The 23,270-nt window shown below is 40.1% G+C and overlaps 1 long non-coding RNA gene across 1 annotated transcript; it reads left to right on the top strand.

Annotated features, from left to right (window-relative positions):
- Positions 1-1,032: 1,032 nt before the first annotated feature.
- On the top strand, positions 1,033-16,608 carry LOC121824098 (uncharacterized). The gene is made up of 3 exons (XR_006065889.2): positions 1,033-1,170; positions 15,555-15,666; positions 15,881-16,608. It is a non-coding gene; the product is annotated as an uncharacterized LOC121824098 (long non-coding RNA).
- Positions 16,609-23,270: the final 6,662 nt, after the last annotated feature.

A 23,270-nucleotide genomic window follows, 5' to 3' on the forward strand; every position in this document is an offset into this window, starting at 1 on the left:
TGCAGCATTTGTTCTGTGGCCCTTTCTAGACAGAGAAGTTGGCTTCTTTCTAAGTTAGAGTCATCTACCTGATGAAATATTCTGTGTCTGGCAGACAAGTAAGCCTACAAAATGCATAATAAAAGGTATATTTTTATTCATACACTAGTTTCCATTTAAAACTGTGTAAACAAGGTGATTTTAGATACAATTTGGTATAAAACATTGAAATAAGTTATTTTCCTCTAATTATAACTAAAAGGATCTCAGTCTTTTATATTCCTAACATGATTGATTTTCACTCCTAGTTTGTTGTCTTTAATATGCTGGCTTGCTAAAGTGGTTACACAGTTGTGTATTCCCCATTTAATTTCTGTAACCACGTTTTCAGTGTGAAAACTAAAAATAATGCTAACCTATTTGGAGATCTTTTGACAACCAGTTTGCTTCATGATTACTAAGCATTATTCATGTGAATTAGACTCTGAATCTATTTCCTATTTTAAAGTTATGTCACAGAGGCTGGAAAGATGGCTCAGTGGTTAAGAACATTAATGGTTCTCTCAGAGGACCCAGGTTCGATTCCCAGCCCCCACACGGTGAATCACAAATGCCTGTAGCTTGTAACTTCAGTTCCAGATTTGACCCCTTCTTCTGGCTTCTGCAAGCACCAGACACACACGTGAGGTACATGCATGCAGGCAAAATACCCATACACATAAAATTAAAATTTACAAAAAGTTATGTGATGTGTTTAGCATTAACAGGGAATGTACTCAAAAATCTAGTTTAAAATATGGACAAAAATGCCACATAGCAACAGAATTTAAATTTTCAACAGATGTTATTTACTTCCCAAGATAAATCAAGCAATTTACTCTAAATAAAATATCAAGCACATACACTATAAAGGAGTAAGCATATTTTCTCAACCTAAAAATAACCAGAAAAGAATGAGCAAATTCATAAAGTCTCTAGGAGAAAATATTTGAACTTGGAACTTTTGAAAAATCTTGGTTATAGAATTTTCACTTAGTATTTATGTGTTTTTCCAGGTAAACTGATAGAATCTCTCCTTGACGTTTAAAAACATTATTTGATTAAGCAGTGAATAGTTATTGAAGCATGCACATATTTATGGAAATGAGTGTTATGGAGAGTAACATCTACTTTTCAGTTTATGGAATAGAGGTAAGGATTATTTTTGGTGTTTTGTGTGCTCTTCCCGACAACAGTCTGGTCTGCTCTTAGATCTGGGTGTTGATTAAGCAATCTACACCCTGAGCCTTGATTCTCATCCTCTTTGCATCCCTTTGCTTTTTTGTCGTATGATTTTGTGAATGTTACCACATGTGTAGATTAGTTTACTTGTCACTACAGTCATGGTACATTATCTTTCCATAATGCAGGTAAATTCCCTCATGGTTCTAAGCAGTAGCTGCACTCTGCCCCCAGGCCTAACCCCATGCCACCACCATTTTCTTATCCATAAGTATTTGTATTTTCTTTTGAAAATGATGTAAATGCATCAGTACACATGTAGCTCTTGCATTGGCATATTGGCATCTTTCACCCAGTGTGACTTGGAAGTCCATGGAAACAGTCGAGTTGTGGATATCTTCTTTTACATTGCTGCATCTTATTCCATTGTAAAGATGTATTACAGTTTGCTTACCCATTCTCGTTGATGTGCCTATTCAAAGCACCACATGCTTTCTGAGGTATTTCTTCCTCTCTGTTGAATTCAGATCTGTAAGTACTCTTGACATAGTTATTTATCAGATGCCAGAATATGTTAATAGTTTCTCCCAGTCTATGGCTTAGACTTCCATATTTTAAAACATTATTTTGCTTTTTATCACATTTTATTTATTGATTTATTCATTCATGTGTGTACATGTATGTGATATATAATGGCATTTGTGTGCCACAGCACACATGTGAAAGCCAGTGAACAACATGTGAGAGTCCATTCTTCCTTCCCATCATGTGGGACCTAGAGATCAAACTGAGGTTTTCAGGCTTGGCAGCAAGGGCCTTTACTCTCTGAGGGATGTTACTGGCTGTGCTTCACTTTTCATTTTAATAATAATAATAAATATTATAATATATAATATATAAATTATATAGTAATATAATATATAAACATAATAATAATTATTATTATTTGGGTTTTCAAGGCAGGGTTTCTCTGAGTAGCTCTGGCTGTCCTGGAACTCAGGGATCTATCTCTGCCCTCCAAGTGCTAGGATTAAAGGTGTACTCTACCACACCTCGTGCTCACTTAATCTTTTAAATAGTCTTTCACAGAATAATAGGTTTTCTTCTTGAAAAAATTATGTTGTATACATAGTTTCCTATGTGTGCGTCTGTGAACATGTATATGTAGGTGCCTGTGGAGTCTAGAAGAAGGCATTGAATTCCCTGGAACCCGAGTTATAGACAGCTATGGTTAGAGTACAGGATGTTATTTCAGTTTCCTGGTGTTTTTTGAGAGTTGCTTTTTGTCTACTATACAGTCTTTTTTGGTAAAAGTTCTGTGGGCTGGTGGGAAGAATGTGTATCCTTTAGTGTTGGGGTGAAATGTTCTCTAGAAGTCTATTAGGTCCATTTGACTTACAGCATTTCACTTCAGTGTTTCTCTGCTTAGCTATTGTCTGGATGGCTGGTCTGTCAGGGAGAATGAGTGTTAGAGTCACTATCATTGTGTTGGGGTTACTCTATGATTTTACATTTAGTGTCCATTTTATGAGGTTGTGTACCCTTGTGTTTTCTGTGTACATATTTGGAACTGTAATATCTTCTTGGTGAATTGTTCTCCTAATGAGTATGACATGACCTTCCTATCTCTTCTGATACGTTCTGTAACTACTAGAATGGCTTTCCTGGTTTCCGCAGTTACACCAGGTCATATATTCACATCTAAAGATTTGGAACTGAGATCCACAAGTTAGAGAGAACATGTGGCATTTGCCTTTCTGGGGCTGAGTTACTTCCATCAGTATAATACATTCTAGTTTTGTCCATTTACCTGCAGACTTCCTGATTCCATTTTTCTTACAGCAGAGTAGAAATCTGTTGCATTATTTGAACCATATTTCCATTATCCATCTGTCAGTTGGGGGATATTTAGGTTGTTCCCATTCCCTAGCTATTGTGAGTAGAGCAGCAAGGAACATGGCTGAGCGCTTATCTGTGGAATAGGATGTTGAGTCCTTTGGGCATATGCCAAGGAGTGGTGCAGCTGGGTCATAGGGTTGATTTATTTCTGGCTCTTTGAGAATTCTTCATGCTGATTTCCAGAGTGGCTGCACCAGTCTGCCATGCCACCAACAGTGGAGGAGGGACAGTTACCCTGTTCTTACATCCTCACCAGCATTTATTGTCGGTTGGCTTATTGATCTTAGCCATTCTGACTGGGGTGAAATGAAATCTCAAAGTCATTTTAATTTGCATTCCCCTGATTGGGAGTTACAAAGAAATGGGGATGGGCTGAGAGGAGGTGCTGAGGTGGACAGCACAATAGAACTGTGGAGATACTAGGTAAGAGCCACATCTGGTCAGCAGTGGGGCTGGTGTTAGTGGTGAGTCTCAAAGGCATGGAGGTTAGCTGAGAGGAGAGTCATTCATGTTCTTACAGACAATCTGCTTATCATCTTTGTAATGCACCAGTATCTTTTAATCCTTATTCAGTTGTTTGTGTCTTCCTTATTAAGTTGTATAGCTAACTACTTAAGAATTACTATTGACCTTATAAAGAGACATGAATGAGGAGACATTATTCCAAATTAATATCTATTAAAAGATTTCTTTAGCAAATATTGAAAATGTATTGCCTTAGTCAGGGTTTCTATTGCTGTCATAAAACACCATGACCAAAAGCAATTTGAGAAGGAAAGGGTATATTTCACCTTACAGCTTACAGTCCTTTTTCCAGAAAAGTCAATGCAGAAACTCAGGCATTGAAGGAGTGCTGCTTATTGGCCTGATCTCTATGGCTTGCCCAACATGCTTTATTCTACCACCCAGGACCATCTGCCAGGGGATGGCTCCACCCTCTATGGGTTGGGCTCTCTCACACTAATCATTAATTAAGAAAGTGTCCCACAGGCTTGTTAGAGAAGCATTTTCTCAGTTGGGGTTCCTTCTTCTCAGATAACTCTAGCTTGTGTCAAGTTGATGATACACTAGCTAGGACACTCTCTGCAACCTAGTGATAAGAAGTGGATAACTGATAAAAGTGTAACAAATTGAGTAGACACTTCTAAAAGCACACATGGAAACATACTGCATATCATTGGTTACCAAAGAAGTCATAAACATGAGTTACTACTATTTATCCATTAGCAATTGAACAGACCTATTGTACAATATTCTGCTAAGGAATTATTGTAGGCTTTAATGTACTGGTAGCATGTGAAATGGTACAATGGCCTTGGGAAGCTAGGGCAGTTTTGCTGTGGGATAATGCTTTTGTACACTGGTTTAATAAAATGCTGATTGGCCAGTAGCCAAGCAGGAAGTATAGGCAGGATAAGCAGACAAAGAGAATTCTGGGAAAAAGAAGAGCAGAGTCAGGAAATGCCAGCCCGCTGTCCAGGGAGCAGCATGTAATGGCAAACAGGGAAAGCAATGGAACATGTGGCGACATATAGATTAACAGAAATGGGCTGAGTTTAAGTGTAAGAGCTAGTTAGTAGGAAGCCTGAGCTAATGGCTGAGCAGTTTTAATTAAAATAAGGCTCTGTGTGTTTACTTGGGTCTGAGTGGCTGCAGACTAGGCAGGACAAAGAAAAACTTCCAGCTACAAATTTTTATTTAAAGCAGGTTGATTATAAATGTAATCTCTTTCTAAAGAAGAAAAAGGGGTAGTATAGCTATGATAGGCTAAAAGGGTACATTAATGAACCTACTTTTAAAGAGCAACAACTTGTTTAAAAATGTTTTACATTGCTATGGATTTTAGTTTATTGATGCAAATTTAGAGTTGATTTTGTTATTATATATATATATATATATATATATATATATATATATATATATTTCTATTCTCATTTAAGGTATTATATTTATGTAACTCAATGGATAATTAAGAAATACAGATTAATAATTAGTCTTCTATGATACTCAAACTTATAGTCATTTTAAGTTTTCTAGGTATACATAGATATAATTCAGTTAGGTAGGTAATCTTCAAACACTTCAAAGACCTACAGAATATGGCATTTAAAATGTTTTAAAAGCTTAGACTTTCTGGACAGTGAGACATATCTGCTCCTGACAGCACTGATTTATTTCAAAGAGAAAGATGGGCATCAAAGACACTTTATATGGAGTTTATCTTCTTCTTGGCAAAAATAGCCATTTGGGCAAGAAACTGTTCTTGCCTGGACTGCTTGACAAAATGTCATATAAACTGGACATGCAGGATCCATAGGAAGATGACCACTAAACTTTGCAAGGCGAGATGGTCCTTCAGGTTCCTGCTTCACAGAAGAAACTGCCAGAAATTCTACAGGACACAGAGAGAAGCAATTGAGAGATTCTAAGCCTGTATGCTGAAAAATAAATGCCCCAAGATTACAGAATAACTTTGGATGACTGTCCAGGCAGGCAGCTGTCTCTGTTGTTTCCAGAGTTTTGGAAGCTGTTTACAACGCTCTTCCAGTTTACTTAGGTAATATTATATCCTTCTTAGGTCTTTGATATAATTGAAGGCTAGATAGTTATAATTATAATTTCCTTGATTATTGTTGCTGGAGGGCTTTTCTCCAGGTTCCCCAAGCCCCGCAGTCCCACAATCCACTTATAAAATAATCACTCAGACGCTTATATCACTTATAAACTGTATGGCCGTGGCAGGCTTCTTGCTAACTCTTCCTTTATCTTAAATTAACCCATTTTTTAATAAATCTATACCTTGCCACATGGCTGGTGGCTTACCAGAGTCTCTACATGCTGCTTGTCCTGGCGGTGGCTGCAGTGTCTCTCTCCAGCCTTCTGCTTCCCAGAATTCTCCTCTCTCCTTTTCCCACCTACTTCCTGCCTGGCAACCTACTTCCTGCCTGGTCACTGGCCATCAGTGTTTTATTTATATAGAGAGCAATATCCACAGCACTTCCTCTTTTCTTCTTTTTTTAAAAAGGAAGGTTTTAACTTTAAAATGGTAAAATTACATATAACAAAACAATTACCGAGCAAGAATTATAGTTACAATATTAAAGAAGATGTCCTATCTATCTTATATTTGTGAGTTTAAGGTTTTATGTCTAACTTATCTTTTATCATAACTGAGGAAATTACAACTATCTAGTTTTCAACCACATCAAAGACCTGAGAAGGAACATAATGGTACCTGAGAAATGGTAGATGGATGTAAGCAACTTTCAGGAATCTTGCAAAAGTAGACCAAGACAGCTGGCAGCCTGGACAGTCACCTAACGTTTCTCAGCATTGTTGGTGCATTCAAATTGGCTACAGGCCTAGAGTCTCTGACAGACCATTTTTAGAAGCAGGAATTCTGAGAGACCATCTTACCCTGTCTTGGCAGAGTACAGTGGTCGCTTTCCTTGTGTCCCGCTTGTCCAGAAAGGACAGCATTATATTTGTACTGTCAGCCATCAAGGCAAGGGCAGTTCTTTGCCCAGTAGGCCATTTTGTGCCAAGAAGACAAACTTCCCAATGGAAATGTCTTAGAAGCCCAACATTCTCTCGGGATCAAATTGGTGCAGCCAGGAGTAATTGTGTCTCATGTCAACAAAATTCTAAGTTATTTAAATGCCATATTCTCTAGGTCTATGAAGTGTTTGAAGATTACCTATCTATCTGAAATATATCTATGTATATCTAGAAGACTTAACTAACATGGCTACAAATATGATTATCATAGATGACTAATTATTAATCTATTTTTAATTATCTATTACAATTTTAAATGAGTTACATAAACATAATACCTCAAACAAGAATATATATATATATATATATATATATATATATATATATATATATACAGTATAACAAAATTAACTTTAAGTTTGTATCAATAAACTAAAATTTATACCAATGTAAAACATTTTAAACATAAACTAAAATCTATACCAATGTAAAACATTTTAAACAAGTTGTTCTTTAAAAGTAGGTTTATTAATCTACCCTTTTATCTTATCATCTCCATATCGTCCTATATATCTAATCATATCCCCTTTTTCTTTTTTAGAAAGAGATCACATTTATAATCAACCTGTTTTAAATAAAAATATTGGTTTTTCTCTGTCCCACACCAGAGGGCTCTTCTGATTTGGGACACAAGAATCTCTTAACCATTTTTTTTTAAAGCAATATGTCTGGGTTTAGAGGGGGAGTGAGCCAATTCCACCTCTAAAGCCAGCTTGGTATATTTGGGAATTTGGGCGTAGTATCTCTTACTACTTCCTGCTGGAGGGGGGCGCTGTATCTTATGGGGACGCAAAGGAAATTTTAAGCCTATGGGGTAGTCCTTGAGGCTGTATTGTGTGAACCAGTTGCCTTGAAACCGCTCTGGATGTTGGATCATCTGGGCCATGGTGTCACCGGAGGCCTTTCAGGGGGTCTTGGCTGGTGAAACCTGATGTATCTTAATCTGGAACAAATCCACAGCCTCTGGCTTTCTGTGGAAACAAAAGCAGAACCTCTTTTCCAAAGTAACATATCCTTATATCCAAATTTTGAAGTCAAGGTACCTTTAAAATACACATTTTGGCATAACTCAACAGCTTTTGTAATCAAATGTTTTTCTTCAGTTATGAATATCAAAGAGAACATAATCCAGATTCTCTGTGTGGTAGCCATCTTTACGTGGCTTATGTTTTATATTACCTCGAGCCTATTGATTTAAACTGCACCATTCTAAGACTGAAACAGCGCTGTGGCTGCTGGCTCTGCCCACTTCAGCTTCCCAACATGGCGGTGGTACGTTTTCCGCCAGCTTTGGGAGCCATCAATTCTCAGAAATAGTGGGTCTATGCTTCTTATCCAAGCAGCGTGTAGCCCAGAAACCTTTTTTTTTTTTTTTTTTTTAATACTAGCAAAGACTAAATCTACTACACAGCGTAATGTGCCGCTGGCAGACGCCTCATTCCCGCCATACTGCCAGTCAAACGCACACGCCAGGAACCCGCCAGTGTTCAAACCCGCGTTTTGCGCCGTCTAGCTGCCCGTATGAGACAAGAAACAGGAACCTGTTTTTGGCTCTGTTTAGAATTGGTTATTAAATATTGTCAGGTTTAAGGTGGAAACTCGAGCCGTTGGGCACCATTTGTTGCTGGAGGGCTTCTCTCCAGGTTCCCCAAGCCCCGCAGTCCCACAATCCACTTATAAAATAATCACTCAGACGCTTATATCACTTATAAACTGTATGGCCGTGGCAGGCTTCTTGCTAACTGTTCCTTTATCTTAAATTAACCCATTTTTTATAAATCTATACCTTGCCACGTGGCTGGTGGCTTACCAGAGTCTCTACATGCTGCTTGTCCTAGCGATGGCTGCAGTGTCTCTCTCCAGCCTTCCGCTTCCCAGAATTCTCCTCTCTCTTTTTCCCACCTACTTCCTGCCTGGCAACCTACTTCCTGCCTGGTCACTGGCCATCAGTGTTTTATTTATATAGAGAGCAATATCCACAGCAGATTGTGATAAAAGATAAATTAGATCAGAAACTTTAGACTCACAAATATAGGACAGGTAGAATATTTTCTTTAATTTTGACAAATACAAGTAGACTAGATATTGTAACTGTAATTCTTGATTGATAACTGTTTGTTATATGTAATTTTACTATGTTAAAGTTAAAACCTTCCCTTTTAATTAAACAGAAAAGGGGAAATATTATGGGATAATGCTTTTGTACACTGGTTTAATAGAATGCTGACTGGCCAGTAGCCAGGCAGGAAGTATAGGTGGGATAAGCAGACAAAGAGAATTCTGGGAAGAGAAAGACTGAGTCAGGAGATGCCAGCCCACCATCCAGGGAGCAGCATGTAAGAGCACACAGGTAAAGCCACGGAACATGTGGCAACATATAGATGAACAGAAATGGCCTGAGTTTAAGTGTAAGAGCTAGTCAGTAGGAAGCCTGAGCTAATGGCTAAGCAGTTTTAATTAATATTAAGCCTGTTTGTGTTTACTTGGGTCTGAGCAATTGCAGACTGGGCAGGACATATGAAAACTCCAGCTATATAGTTTCTTACTCAGTTTTAACCCCAATATAAAAAAAAAGTCTCTAAGATATAATTCTACGCATATAAAACATACTTGTTCACAGCACTTTTATTCAATATTGCTCAAGGTGGAAGAAAAGCCATGCGTCATTTGGTATGAGAATGCTAAAATACATTGTAGTTTTTATACAATGACTACTACCAAACAACCAAAAGGAACAAACTATGAATGCATGGCAAATAAGGATGCACATGAGAAAGTTTGCATAAAAGAAACCCAAATCAGGACCTATAGCTCCATGTATTTGAAAGTCTAGAGAAGAAAAGACTGGGTATAATGACACAAGAAAACAGAACGAAATGAAACTAGGAAGGGGATGGTAAGGTAAAGGGATGAGAAGGTTGAGGGGGAGGCTCCACGGCAGAATGCTTGTCCAGGATTGCTGAGGCCTCAGCTTTGATCTGTAGTGGGAAAAAAGTGAGGAAACATCTGTGGTTGATGACAGTGTTCTAAATCACGATTGAAATGGTGGCTGTGCAGGCTGTACATGAGATCACTGAACTGTAGATTTAAAATGGATACACTTCTATACATTGTACTCCAATAAGAGAATTGAAAATACTTGTTTTTTTTTTAAATTCAGTAAAAAATTGCTTAATTCCAAGATAGCCCATTTTCCAAAAATTTGTAAATACATTTTTATTTCTATGTGATCCTTATAAGATTTTTATTTTATTTATTGCTGAGTAAATGCATATATTTGGGTCTCTTCTCATGAATAGTGCTAATTTTATGATAGTGCTTTCAATTTGCAAGAACCTAAATATTTTCCTGCTTTCTTGGCTTCAAAACATCACCTTTCCTTTTGTCTCAGTTCTTTTTAACACTGCCCTTTCTTCATTGTGTTAAATATGATACTTCTTCATTCCTGTCATATTTCATATGCTAGAAGTAAATTTCAGTGTTCCCTCTGTCAACTGGTGTTCTTTTGATACAGACTCAGAAACAGATTCCTGATACATTATGGAGCAGGGAATATGTTCAATGCTAGAAATTAGTAGAGGTAGAAGGAGCCACAACCATGGGTGCCTGTGAAGACCCACAGGTGCGGGCATGACAAACTCCAGCCCTCCATGAGGATTGACGTGGCAAAGAGGAAAAATCCCCCTTATTTTGAGATGCGTGAACTTCCTCTTGGACTGGTCTATTCTAATTTTCTCCACACTCTGAGGCTATTTCTCTCTTTGTTCTGAGGCTTGTTTGCATAAGGACCTAGCTTTCTTATTTTGCTGGCATAAAAGGATATTCCAGCAGATCTGATATTTGCCAGAGTAGATCACAGAAAACTTTCCACCCAGTGTTTGTCTCAGTTCTCAGACAGTCTGATCCAGAAGAGCGTATGAAAAGTCACAATCTCAGAAGAGTGAAACCTCGAGGCTTAAAATACTCTTTTCCCGCTTGGGAAAAGAGAGAAGGGGACATAGTCCTTTCTTCCTGTGCCAGGGAAATTAAAGCTATAGTGACAGCTATGGCCATTCCTACTGCAATGTATTTGTTGGGATACCTCAGGGAGCATCGGGCTGTTGCTAATGAGTCTGCACAGCACGGGGTTACTGAGCCAGGGCACAGGCAGGAGACTCAACACTAAGTTTCTCTGGCTTCCTTTCCTTAGGGGAAGTGGCTTGTGATCTCCTAGGAAGGGGATAATCAGTTGTCAGTAATGAGTCACAATTCAAAGGTTTTGTTTTAGTAGATCATTTACTTTTAATATATGGTGTGTGTATGTGTGGTGGTATTGTGTTCACCAAAATATCGTGTACCTTAATAAACTTACCTGGGGTCAGAGAACAGACAAGCCACTAGTTAGTCAGTGATAGCACACGCCTTTAATCCTAGCATTCCAGAGATAGAAATCCCTCTGGATCTCTGTGAGTTCAAGGCCACACTGGAAATAGACAAGCATGGTGACACGCCTTTAATCCCAGAAAGCCAGCCTTTAATCCCAGGGAGTGGTGGTAGAAAGTAGAAAGATATATAAGGCGTGAGGACCAGAAACTAGAGGCATTTGGCTGGTTAGGCATTTGGCCTGGTTAAGCTTTCAGGCTATGGAGCAACACAGTTCAGCTGAGATTCATTCTGGATGAGGACACAGAAGCCTCCAGTCTGGGGAAACAGGACCAGCTGAGGAAATGGCAAGGTGAGATAGCTGTGGCTCATTCTGTCTCTCTGATCTACCAGCATTGACCCCAATAACTGGCCCTGGGTTTGATTTTATTAATAAGAACCTTTAAGAATCCTGCAACATCTGGCGCCCAACGTTCGTGTTACAAATTCATGAAAAAGCTGTTTGACTGTGGCCTTGTGAGCCCCAGCTCAGGCCCAAGTTACACTCAGCTGGTGGAGGTGGCACACGCCGGTAGGATTTGCTGAAGGAGACAGAGGCAGTAGGATCCCGAGTTTGAGCCGGCCTAGGAGGCTTGGGAGAAGCTTTGGCCCGGACTGAACCACAAACAGTGGTGGGACCATGGAAACAGTGGCTACTGCTCCACGTTGCCAGCTCCTTCTCATGGTGTTGGTGTCTGCGGTGATGCTGCTACCTGGAACAAAGGGTTTACTGCTGCTGGTTCAGAGAAGAATTGCCAGGACCATCGTGTTACAAGAAAGCATCGGCAAAGGTCAGTTTGGAAAAGTTTGGCAAGAAAAATGGTGGGTAGAAATTGCTGTGAAGATTTCCTGTACTAGGGAAGAATGTTCATGGTTCCAAAAGAGAGACATTTATCAGACTGTGATTGCTCCAAACCACAGAGGAGGCAAAAAAAAAAAAAAAAAAAAAAAAAAAAAAAAAAAAAAAAGTCTGCAGGAAACAATGACCATGCCTAACAGTGACTTTGAAATCTTCAAAAGTATGATGGGATCCTACAACGATGATTCCACATGGACTATGATAAAGCCTAGGCTGATTAACACCACGGAAAAATCGACTTTGGACTACAAACTGGTCAGGACAATTTCGAGATGACTAGCTGAGATGATTCAACCTGACAGACTACTTGAGCAAGGACTTGTGACAAGCCCTGAACTTTCCTTTTATGCAGAGACTGGACAAATGATACAGGACTTGAAAATTAACCCAAAAATTTTCTTTTCAAGATTCCCTAAAGATATCTTCACCCCTAGAAAGTAAAAAGAAAAAGAGAATATAGATATGAGATAGATCATCGAATCTACTCTGAGAAAAAAGATAAAGAAATAATAGGATAAATAGGTAGATCACTGAATCTACACTGAAGAAAAAGGGGAAGATATAAAAATGACAAAAGGTAGACTAATGAATCTATTATGAAAAGAAAAAAGAGAAAATATGGATATGATAAGATAAAAAGGGAGATTATGGAATCTACTTTTAAAAAGGAACTGCTTGCTTTAAATAAGATAAGTAATGAAAATTTTTTGGTCTGAGTTTATCAGATGTTACTGGACTGGACATTGTTAATATATATAATGGAGTTTTTTATCTGTCAAATGTTAATGGACTAGACATCATTAATGTAATTTTGGCTGTATATATTGTATATGCTTATTGGATAGTTTTTCTTGTATTAGTTATAAGCTTTTTTAATTTTAGACAAAAAGAGAGGAGATGTGGTGGTATTGTGTTCACCAAAATATCGTGTACCTTAATAAACTTACCTGGGGTCAGAGAACAGACAAGCCACTAGTTAGTCAGTGATAGCACACGCCTTTAATCCTAGCATTCCAGAGATAGAAATCCCTCTGGATCTCTGTGAGTTCAAGGCCACACTGGAAATAGACAAGCATGGTGACACGCCTTTAATCCCAGAAAGCCAGCCTTTAATCCCAGGGAGTGGTGGTAGAAAGTAGAAAGATATATAAGGCGTGAGGACCAGAAACTAGAGGCATTTGGCTGGTTAGGCATTTGGCCTGGTTAAGCTTTCAGGCTATGGAGCAACACAGTTCAGCTGAGATTCATTCTGGATGAGGACACAGAAGCCTCCAGTCTGGGGAAACAGGACCAGCTGAGGAAATGGCAAGGTGAGATAGCTGTGGCTCATTCTGTCTCTCTGATCTACCAGCATTGACCCCAATAACTGGCCCTGGGTTTGATTTTATTAATAAGAACCTTTAAGAATCCTGCAACATGTATGTATAATACATGCTTATATGGAGTGGCAAGCTACTAATGTCTTTATGTGTGGACTTCATGATCACCCCATGAACTGAATCTTCGGAATAGAAAAAAAAAAGCCACTAATATTTTGTTTTCCCATACCAAGAAAGGTGTCAGGCTCAGTATAAATTCATTTTACATAATATTTTCATTAAGCCAACTGATTCTGTTCCCTTTACTTACTATTTATTATCTATTTGAATCACTCAAAGTAGCATCAATATTTAGCATGACGGTCAAAGTTCATCTTTTTTTTTTTTTGGTTTTGTGTTTTCGACACAGGGTTTCTCTGTGTAGCCCTGGCTGTTCTGGAACTCACTCTAGACCAGGCTGGCCTTCACCTGCCTCTGCCTCCCAAGTGCTGAGATTAAAGGCATGCATCACCACTGCCTGGCCAAAGTTCATCTTATTTGCTTGACTATAGGGGCTTCACTTTTTCCATTAGTCAAGTAATTCAACATGGCCTTATCACCACTTCTATATGTAAGCTAATGATGAGGATTCCCCATATTTTTTGAGGTTTCCCAAGACATCTGAGGTGTATGCTCTCTGTCTGTCTGTCTCTATTCTCTCCTCTCTCTCTCTCTCTCTCTCTCTCTCTCTCTCTCTCTCTCTCTCTCTCTCTCTCTCTCTCTCAGCACCAGAGTAGATCATCTGGGGTGAGAGTAGCTGTTTGAAATAAAACCCTTCACCTGGCTTAGCTCCTGGTACATCGAGAGAGTCAATCCAGCCCCCAGCTCTTGGTTCACAGAAAGAATTTAGAAAGATACATGTAGTAACTACCAATATTATTTAGTAACCTCTGAAGAAGGCAAATAGATGGGAGAAAATACAATCAACAGAATACAGAATGTCTGAGAAGTGAGGCAGAGCACAGACCAGGGAGGAGGGTGATATTCTACAGAATAATAGGTGGTGGACACCATCCCTGGGGGAAGCCACACTGACTGTAATTGGCTTCAGTCAGTTGTTATGGAGGAGCGCTGATGAGGACTGGGACAAAGCCTGGACTAGAGTCCTTAGCACTCTCCTGTGTACTAGTCCCGTGGTTCAAAGCCACTGGAGAATGAGGAGAACCCGAGCTCATGCCAGTACCTCCAACAAGGCCACCACAGCAGTGACAGGGCTGTCAACCCCCCACTCAGAGCACAGGTTAAGCTGTACTTGAACCATGTTGGTGCAGTGACTGTGGAAGCCAGAAGAGGGCATTAGATACTGGAGTCACAGATGGCTGTAAGCCACCACGAGGGTGATGGGAACCTGACGTGGACCTTCTGCATGAGTCATCAGTGCTCTTAACTGCTGAGGCATCTCTCCTGCCCTGATCTTTCATAGTTTTAAGTAGAATCTTCAAACACCATTGTACGGGGCTTCAGCCTGTGCTTACATCCTTGGAAAACATCCAGTAGCCAGTATCTGCAGCTCTGCCTCCAGCTCTTCCACGATTAGCATTGGGACCACATGATATGGAACTAAAAGGCATGATATGTCACCAACTTCTGGGGTGGTCCTGAGGTTTTCTGGCAAGATGGCTGCTGGAAAGATGCTGGAGGCTGAAGTTCGGGGTTAACCTCAGTCACACAGTGCTCTTGCCAGGCGGCCTGAGAATGACCTCTTGAAGAAGCTTAGAGGTCACGTCTTCTCAAAGAGAGGAGTGGCCCCACTGGCAGCCCAGACTACTGCACTGGAAGCATGCATAGACGCTTGCTTGTCTTCTGACATTCTCTCTTTCTCTCTCTGCTCTCTCTCCCTTTATAAAGATTTATTTTTATTTTTATGTGTGTGGGTGTTTTGCCTGCATGTGTGTCTGTACAACATGTGTGTGAATGCCTGGTGCCTGCAGAGGCCAGGAGAAGGTGTGAGATCCCCTAAGATTTGAATTATAGACAGCTGTAAACCACTATATGTGTGCTGGGAATCGAACTTGGGTCCATAGGAATTGCAGAGTGCTCTTAACTGCTGAGCCATCTCTCCATCCCCATTCTTGTAGTCATAAGAAGTGGTTTTAGTGTCTTTTTTAATTTTTATCTCTCTCATGCCTCGACAGTGGTTTATCATAGAATTAGAGGCCATATCCATCATTGCCAGCCATCTTGGACAGAATGGGCATTAATCTCAGATTCTAATTATTAATGTATACCATAGTTAAGTATTATTTGATTAAAGAGTCTCTTGCTTATTTTCTGTGCAGTCCGACTGGAGCTGGGAGAACTTCCTTCTCTGTTGGAGTCTTTGGGATACTGCCTGCTTCTGGTCCTCTACCCTGGTGCCACTTTCTGTGCCCGCTGGGCACTCATCCCCAGGTAAACTTGTGTTTACCTATTCAGGAGATGTGAACCCCATCCACAAGAAGGTCTGGTGGAACTTTACCCTTCTAGAATAAGTATTTAATATACATTCACACAACTGCTTCCATTGAGTGGGGGGTGTTTGTGGCATGGCTTTCCTTCTAACAGCATTAAAATCTGTTCTGCTCCTTAATAGAAATTGGATGAAAGTTTTTTTTTTTTCCTTTAGAGATTTCTATAGAGGTTCTTTATCACAGAACCTGGGGCTGCTTATGAACCTGCTGCTCCAAATGCGGAAAGCAGGCTGGTGTGTCAGACCAAGATGGATGGGAGAACAGAGCGTGAACAAAGTGGAAGCGTGGGTCTGTGTTTCTCCTGAGTATTCAAATACATCTAATACAATTCGTTCCAGTGCTGAGGACAATCAGACGCCATATCTCTGAACTCTGACTGACAAAGCCGAGAGAAAGAAACAAGGTGCAACTCAGAGAAAAGGAATTTAATCCATTCATCAAAATTAATCCACACGAATAAGGAAAGCTAGCTGTACAGAAGAAAGAGGAAACACATTTCAAGTTTATCTTTCTCTCCAAGTTGGAGTCCAATGTTTACGGGAGAGCAAAGCTCAGAACATTTCATTTTTGATGTTCCTAAACACGGTTCTTGAACTTGCAGATTATTGCTTTACCTTTTAACACCAGTCCCTGAAGGTAATTCTTGTTTTGCTGTTCTTCTTTTTCTTTTCAAAAACTTTTCCTTTTGTTGTTGTTAAAGAGGAATAAATCCTGACGGGCAGATGACAAGAGCCAGGGCTTTTTCTTGCAGAGAAGTGTAGCAAATAACCAACCCTTCATGGAAAAAGTCCCCTTTCAAAGGGATGCTGTTGAAAAAAAAATACCATTATGGCATCCAGGTACTGCGGAGAGATAATTGTAGGTACCAGTTATGAATGAGTGAATGAACTAATGAATGTATAACAAATAAAAGCACTTGACCCATTTCATCACCCAAAGGGATAGAACTCTGAAAAGGTTTTCCTGACAGTTGACTGACATCTGACAGGGATTTTAAGCCCTTCTCTTTGAATAGCTTCCTGTGGACTCAGGGTTCTGACCCTGCATTTGTTTCCTTTGTCTGAGCGCCTCAATAGAAAGATGCTATCAGCTGCACATGTGACATGGGAATTGGCTCACAAAGACAAAGGTTGCATAGGCTTTACGGAGACTTAGGTTTTTAGAACATCTACAGCATCTAGGCAGAATGATAAGGTTGGTTTTTATTTTTTTTTAAGGATTGTTTTTCATTAAAAAAAAAAACTTTTGGGAACATGAGTATAAAGGCTATGTTAAGAGAAAGAGAAAAACAAAAACAAACAAACAAACAAACAAACAACCCTTTCATTCATTTTCTCATTCATAGTCCAGAGTACTAAGTGCCATACAATGAGGCCCACGAATTTTACTTACCCAATTATCCAAAAAATGTCTACTTCTTTTGAGAGCCTTCATTTGGCCATAGCACATGGGAGGTGGGGAATCCACTCTCGAAGAAAATAAATTGAGGGCTGGAGAGATGGCTCAATAGTTAGGAGCGCTTGCTGCCTTTGCAGAGGTCCTGGATTTGGTTCCCTGTGCCCCCATGGTAGCTCACAACTGCTGGAATTGTAGTTCTAGGGCATCTGATGCCTTTTTCTAGCCTCTGCAGGCAACGGGCATGTACATACATACAAGAAAACTCTCATACACCCAAGAAATAAACAAAATGAGATGAGGATACATTGAAGAGTTGAATCCAACTCATAAAGCCTTTGACTAAAAAAGTGTTTTGGATCATCTAAGTTCCTCCTGATGATAGTCTTCCCAACTTGCTTGGACATTTCTGATGATTACAAACATGTTCTTGAGAGGGTTTCTTGCAGGGACAATCACCAAAAGCTGTTTCTGATTTTGAGATAAAACCTGGATACTTGTAACTTCTACATCACAGACAACCACAAAGTACACAATTAATCGATTCTTCGGAACCAATAGATGTTTTAACCCCTTAAAATATTTGAAAAAGTATTTGTGACTCTTCAGCGGTCTTCCCCTTCAAGTTCCTCCCTGGTATCAAATATGCTTGCTTTCTTGTAGGGTACAGGCTTAAGTGTATCAGGCTGGCTACCTCTGGATACAATGATGGTCCCTGTCTATACATCCCAATTTATTTCAGTTGAGTGAGTTTACTTAAACCAAGTAGTTATCGAACCTTCTCAGCCATCTGACTTACTAGGAGAACCTTGGAAAACTTTTCACTTGAAGACATTCAATTTCAATTAATATGAGACTGGCTTTTAGTCATCAATATTTTCTAAAAAGCCTCTCACTGTAGTAGTAAGACAACATTGGTTAACTCAGGTAGGAATTTAAGATTGGAGCCACAGTTATCTAATAAATGAACAACTAGGTCCCAATGAGTATTGATGGAGCCTATCTGAGCATTTCTGGAAAAGAAATGTTACCATTTATCAAATGCTTTCTCAGAGCCTGGCATCAGGCTAACTGTGATCTCACTTAAATATAAAATGTGTAAAGAAGAACTCGTAGCTCACAGTCACCAAGTAACATAGCCAAGGTGATACTGGATAGAATAAAATAGTCGAGTAGATCCCAGACCATGTTGCTGGGACCTTGGGGTAACCTTTCTCTTGCCTTTTTGTCTTAATAGAACAAGGGCCTGAGATGGCCGTTGTATACAACAAGGGTAAGATGTCGTTAGCTTTCAACAGGCCTCAATGGAGGCCTTTCACAGTCCAAGTCATTGGGGATGTGGCATTGGGAAGACCCCAGTAGGACAAGAACTTGGTACCACTGCCCTTTCTTCTCATCCATGCCCATAGAGCATCACAGAGGACCCAAAGCTGCAGATGGAGGAGAGAGTTCTCAGAGGCCAAGTAGTCTAGCTATAGTTGCATTTGGTAGAGAGACAGCTGGGAGGGTTTTGTGTAAGTCCCTATCCTGGTCCATATGTTCGTTTTCCTTTTGTGTTTCATAGAAGAGGGGGAATGGGGGCTGAGGGGAGTGGGAGTGGGATGGGTGGGGCTTTCTCTGAGAACTGAGGCTGAAGAGGGCTGAGATTCATAAATGACTGAGGAATATGATCACTTGTGACACATTGACTGCTCCATTCTCAGTGCTTATTCCTAAAATCCTTCCAGCCTTGAAGAGCTCCATGGCTGCCATATGTCACCCAAGTACTGTCCATGCCATTCTGACCATTTTGGTGATGTATTGTGTCCCCCAATATACTGTGTCCCCCAATAAAACTTGCTTGGAGATCAGAGGAAAAAGTCAGCCTCTATATAGAAGTCAGGCAATGGTAGCACACACCTTTAATCCTGTCATGTGGGAGGCAGGGATCTGTCTGGAATTCCATGAGTTCAAGGCCTCACTGGGAACAGAACCGGGCATGGTGATACACCCTTTAATCCCAGCACTAACCATAGAGGTCTGTATAGACAGACAGGAAGTGGCAGAGCCGGGCAGGAAGAGGAAGTGATGTAGCTGGGCTGAAAGAGCCAGTGGGAGAAAAGAACAGAAAGGCATATAGGCGTGGATATACAGGAAGACTGAGGTGTCGGTGAGGTGAGGTTAGCTGTGGCTTTTCCTATTTCCCTGATCTCTCAGGTTTTCACCCCCATATCTGGCTCCTTGTTTTTTTTTTTTTTTTTTTTTTATTTAATAAGACCATTTAGCAATTCATCTACAGACCATCTCAATAAACTGCTTCCTTAGGACACATTGCCTTCTGTGCTGGCCAGTATTATGCAAACTTGACATGTTAGTTATTTAAGAGAAGGGAATTAAGAAGATACCTCCATAAGATCAGGCTGTAGGCAAGCCTGTAGGGCATTTTCTTAATTAATGATTGATGTGGGAGGGTGCAGTTCATTGTGGGTTGGGCCATATCTGGGCTCCTGGCCTTGGTTTCCATAAGACAGCAGGCTGAGCAAGGCATGATGGGCAAGCCAGTAAGCAGCACTCCTCCATGGCCTCTGCATCAGTTCCTGTCTCCAGGTTCCTGCCCTATTTGAGTTCTTGTCGTGACTTCCTTTGATGACGTAAAGTTACGTGGAAGTGTAAGCCAAATGAACTTTCCTTCCCAAGTGGCTTTTGGTCATAGTATTTCATCTCAGCAGTAGAAACCCTAACCAGGACACACCCCATCCTCTTGTCTAGACATCCTGTTCTGATGTCCATGAGGCTTTCTTAGTAAGGGCAGTGATGGAAAATTTAGTCTCCAGGTGAATGTTTCTTACTATTTTGTTTTATAATAAATAAGTTAAAAGGATAAGGTAAATATATATATGTATGTATATATATATATATATATATATATATATATATATATATATCAAAACCTTTGCTTTCCTAGGTTTACCAGTATTTGATTCTTTGTTGATCATTCTAGTTTGTCACCTTACAAGCATTCAAGGACTTGAGTAAAAGCTACTTTGTTATTTGTATGTCTTGACAGTGGCATGCAACAACCAAGCACTGACTGGACTACAAATTATTTTTGTTTTTTTATCTATTGCAAATTAAATATTGGACTAGATTAAATTTGTATCTCATTGACATATTAGTCATGGGCAATCTATGTTGCTTTAGGGCACTCATTGGATATTTTAGTTTGGATCTGCCCAGAAGTTGACATTGAGGGCAGGGTATCATTTTGAATTTAAAAAAAAAAAAACTGGCCTAGAAAAGAAGAATTTATGCAGGTAAAGAAGAAGAAAGGAATTGGGAAATCCTGAAGCCTCCTTCCACAGTGGGGTAGCTTAATTGCATAGAGAAATTGTGGGGAATAATGCTAAACACAAACCTTAGAATTATCCTGCCTAAGAGTAAAGGTCGTGGGGTATTTATACTCCACATCCATTGTGTGTTCATCTACACAGGGTATGGACCACTTCTGACTGCTCTTGGGTACGTTTCTCCTTTAAAGATGCTTTATGTTCTAAAGTGATAAATCCAGGGGAGTCTGTTTAAGAAGTATTAGGAAAATTCATTCAGGTAAATTGAGGAAATACACTTACAAATACAGAACGGAGTAGACAGCTAAAGTTGTCCTCTGAGCTGACTGGGAGTGAATTCACCTCTCAGGCAGGAGCAGGGAGAAGGGGCAGGTGATCCTTTTCCCTCTTCTTTTAAGAGGTCACATAGAATGGCTGGAAGTACTGCCTCCTTCTGACCCTATAGCCCAAGGTCATGAGCAGAGCAAATATCATTACAGTGTTCTGAATCTGTAGTCCTAAGAGCTGGAAAGCTGAGGCAGGATGATTGAAAATTTAAAGTCAGACTGAGCTATATGGTAAAACCCTGTTTAAGAAGAAATAAGATCACAAAGCTGGCTGTACAACATCTGGGTGAGCAACCTCGAAAATCCTAAGTGTCAGGGAAGCGTGGTGTTGAGATACAATGTGGTAACTGGAGTTCTTAGAGAGCGGAAGAGCCAAGGATGCAGAAGGCCCTGGGTCTGTCCCCATCATCACCTTTAAGAAAAGGAACTTGGGTTTATAATCATCTCTCAAAATATTTGAATCCATAATCTCCTTTCTAAGACATTTATATCTGTATTATCATTTGTTGTTGATGTTGAGATAGGATCTCGACATGTAGAGCAAGCTGGCTTGAACTCACACAGATCTGCCTGCCTTTGCCTCCCAAGTACTGGGATTAAAGGCACACACCATCATGCCTAGCAGCTTATATTATTTGAATTCAATCTCCATTTACTCAGTAGTCATATCCAGCACATTGCTAGCTATTCATTGCATAGTGATGAAGAAAATTCATAATGAGAGCTCAAGTATTTAGATTATAGCATAATACAGTTTAAAAACAAAGGGCTGGTGAGGTAGCTCAGTGGTTAGTTTGCAGTTCCTGTCCTTATTGGGAGATGGGGCGGAGGAGCGGACTGGCAACCTCTCCTTCCTATCTCTGGAAATGCTTGATCTTACAGAATTCCCTCTCATATCCACGTATCAGAATGTAAGCATCCTAAACCACCTAGAGGCGCATAAGTGTTCCCATCAGACAGCCAGAGTCAGCTCCAGCTACCACATCTTGTCATGTGGTGACAAGCCAGCCGTGACATCCTTATGACCACGACAGCTGAGCTGTGACCACAGCTAATAGGACTCTGTGTACAAGAACTGTCCAACTGAGCCCAACCTATAGAACCAAGAGATCTGTTAATGTTATCTTGTTTTAAGTCATAAGATTTCTCAGAGTAGGGGGATGTTGTTATAGTCAGTTAACAGAAGTGTCTATCTAACTGGGCTTCAGGGAGGTGTTTTCTACTACTTTTTGGAAGAGCCTTTTCTGTCTATGAGATCAGTTGTTTTGAGCAGGAGGATGATTCTGAGGAGTCTAAGGAAATGGTAAGAACAAATGTACAGATGGATGAATATCCTAGTACACTGAGGGAAACTTAAGTCGATCAGTTGTGCAGAGGCCAAGCTGCAGAGCCTACTCATCAAGGAGGTTCTTGTGTTGGAGATTTAAGGCAGGTGTCTGATTCTGCTAAGTAATTTTAATTGTTCTCTATAAGCTCACAGCCTTATCAACTAATTAGAACACCATGATGCCTCCGACCTGTCTCCACATATGTTAATTGGCTTTGATGGTGTTCGTTCATTCATCCAAAGATATATCCAGCTGGGTGTTAAAAAGATCAGGAAACCAAAAGTCAAGCTTCCTTCTCTTGAAAAGCTTGAGGTCTTTGATACCTAAATATGGAAGAAATGGGAAAAAACTCAGAGCAGAAAATGATTCATGGAAAACCATGACTTCCAAGTGCTCCAGGTGTTAAAAAAGAATGATTGTGGATTTCCACTCAAGAAGGGAACTGCAGTTAGACCTTTCTTGAGTTGCTCAAATGTCTCCAAATCTGATACCATAATAGTATCTTAAAAACTGGTTGGTTTTCTTCATTTTACGAAATGAAAACAATGAGAGCAAATAGGTCAGTGACACTAACGTGTATGTACTAAGATCTGATCTAAGTGCTGGGAATGGATAAGCTTATGTTAAAAGACAATCAGGTCCACAGACAATCCTTTGCAGTAGAGCATTATTATCCCCGTGTTCAAAGCAGCTATAGTCACTAAATAGCCTCTGTTCATAACAGCAAGAGATGGCAAGCTGGGGTCTAAACCTTAGCGGCCACTACCAAGTGATACAACACTGCTTCTTACTATAAAGCTATGCGTTTCATAAGCGAATTTACATTTTTTAAACATTTGATTTGTTGTTATTTTATGCGTGAGTGTTTTTCCTGCATGTCCATGCCCCAAATTAGTTTTTATTTTATTTTATTTTTTATTTTATTTTACAATACCACTCAATTCTACACAACAGTCACAGATTCCCTTGTTCTCCCCCTTCCAGCCCCCTCCCCTTCCCCCCAGCCCACCCCCCATTCCTACCTCCTCCAGGGCAAATCCTCCCCCGAGGACTGAGATCGACATGGTAGACTCAGTCCAGGCAGGTCCAGTCCCCTCCTCTCAGATTGAGCCAAGCGTCCCTGCATAAATCCCAGGTTTCAAACAGCTAACTCATGCAATGAGCCCAGGA

The sequence above is a fragment of the Peromyscus maniculatus genome, chromosome 19 (genome assembly GCF_049852395.1).
Source record: "Peromyscus maniculatus bairdii isolate BWxNUB_F1_BW_parent chromosome 19, HU_Pman_BW_mat_3.1, whole genome shotgun sequence".
In the NCBI taxonomy this organism is placed as follows: Eukaryota; Metazoa; Chordata; class Mammalia; order Rodentia; family Cricetidae; genus Peromyscus; species Peromyscus maniculatus.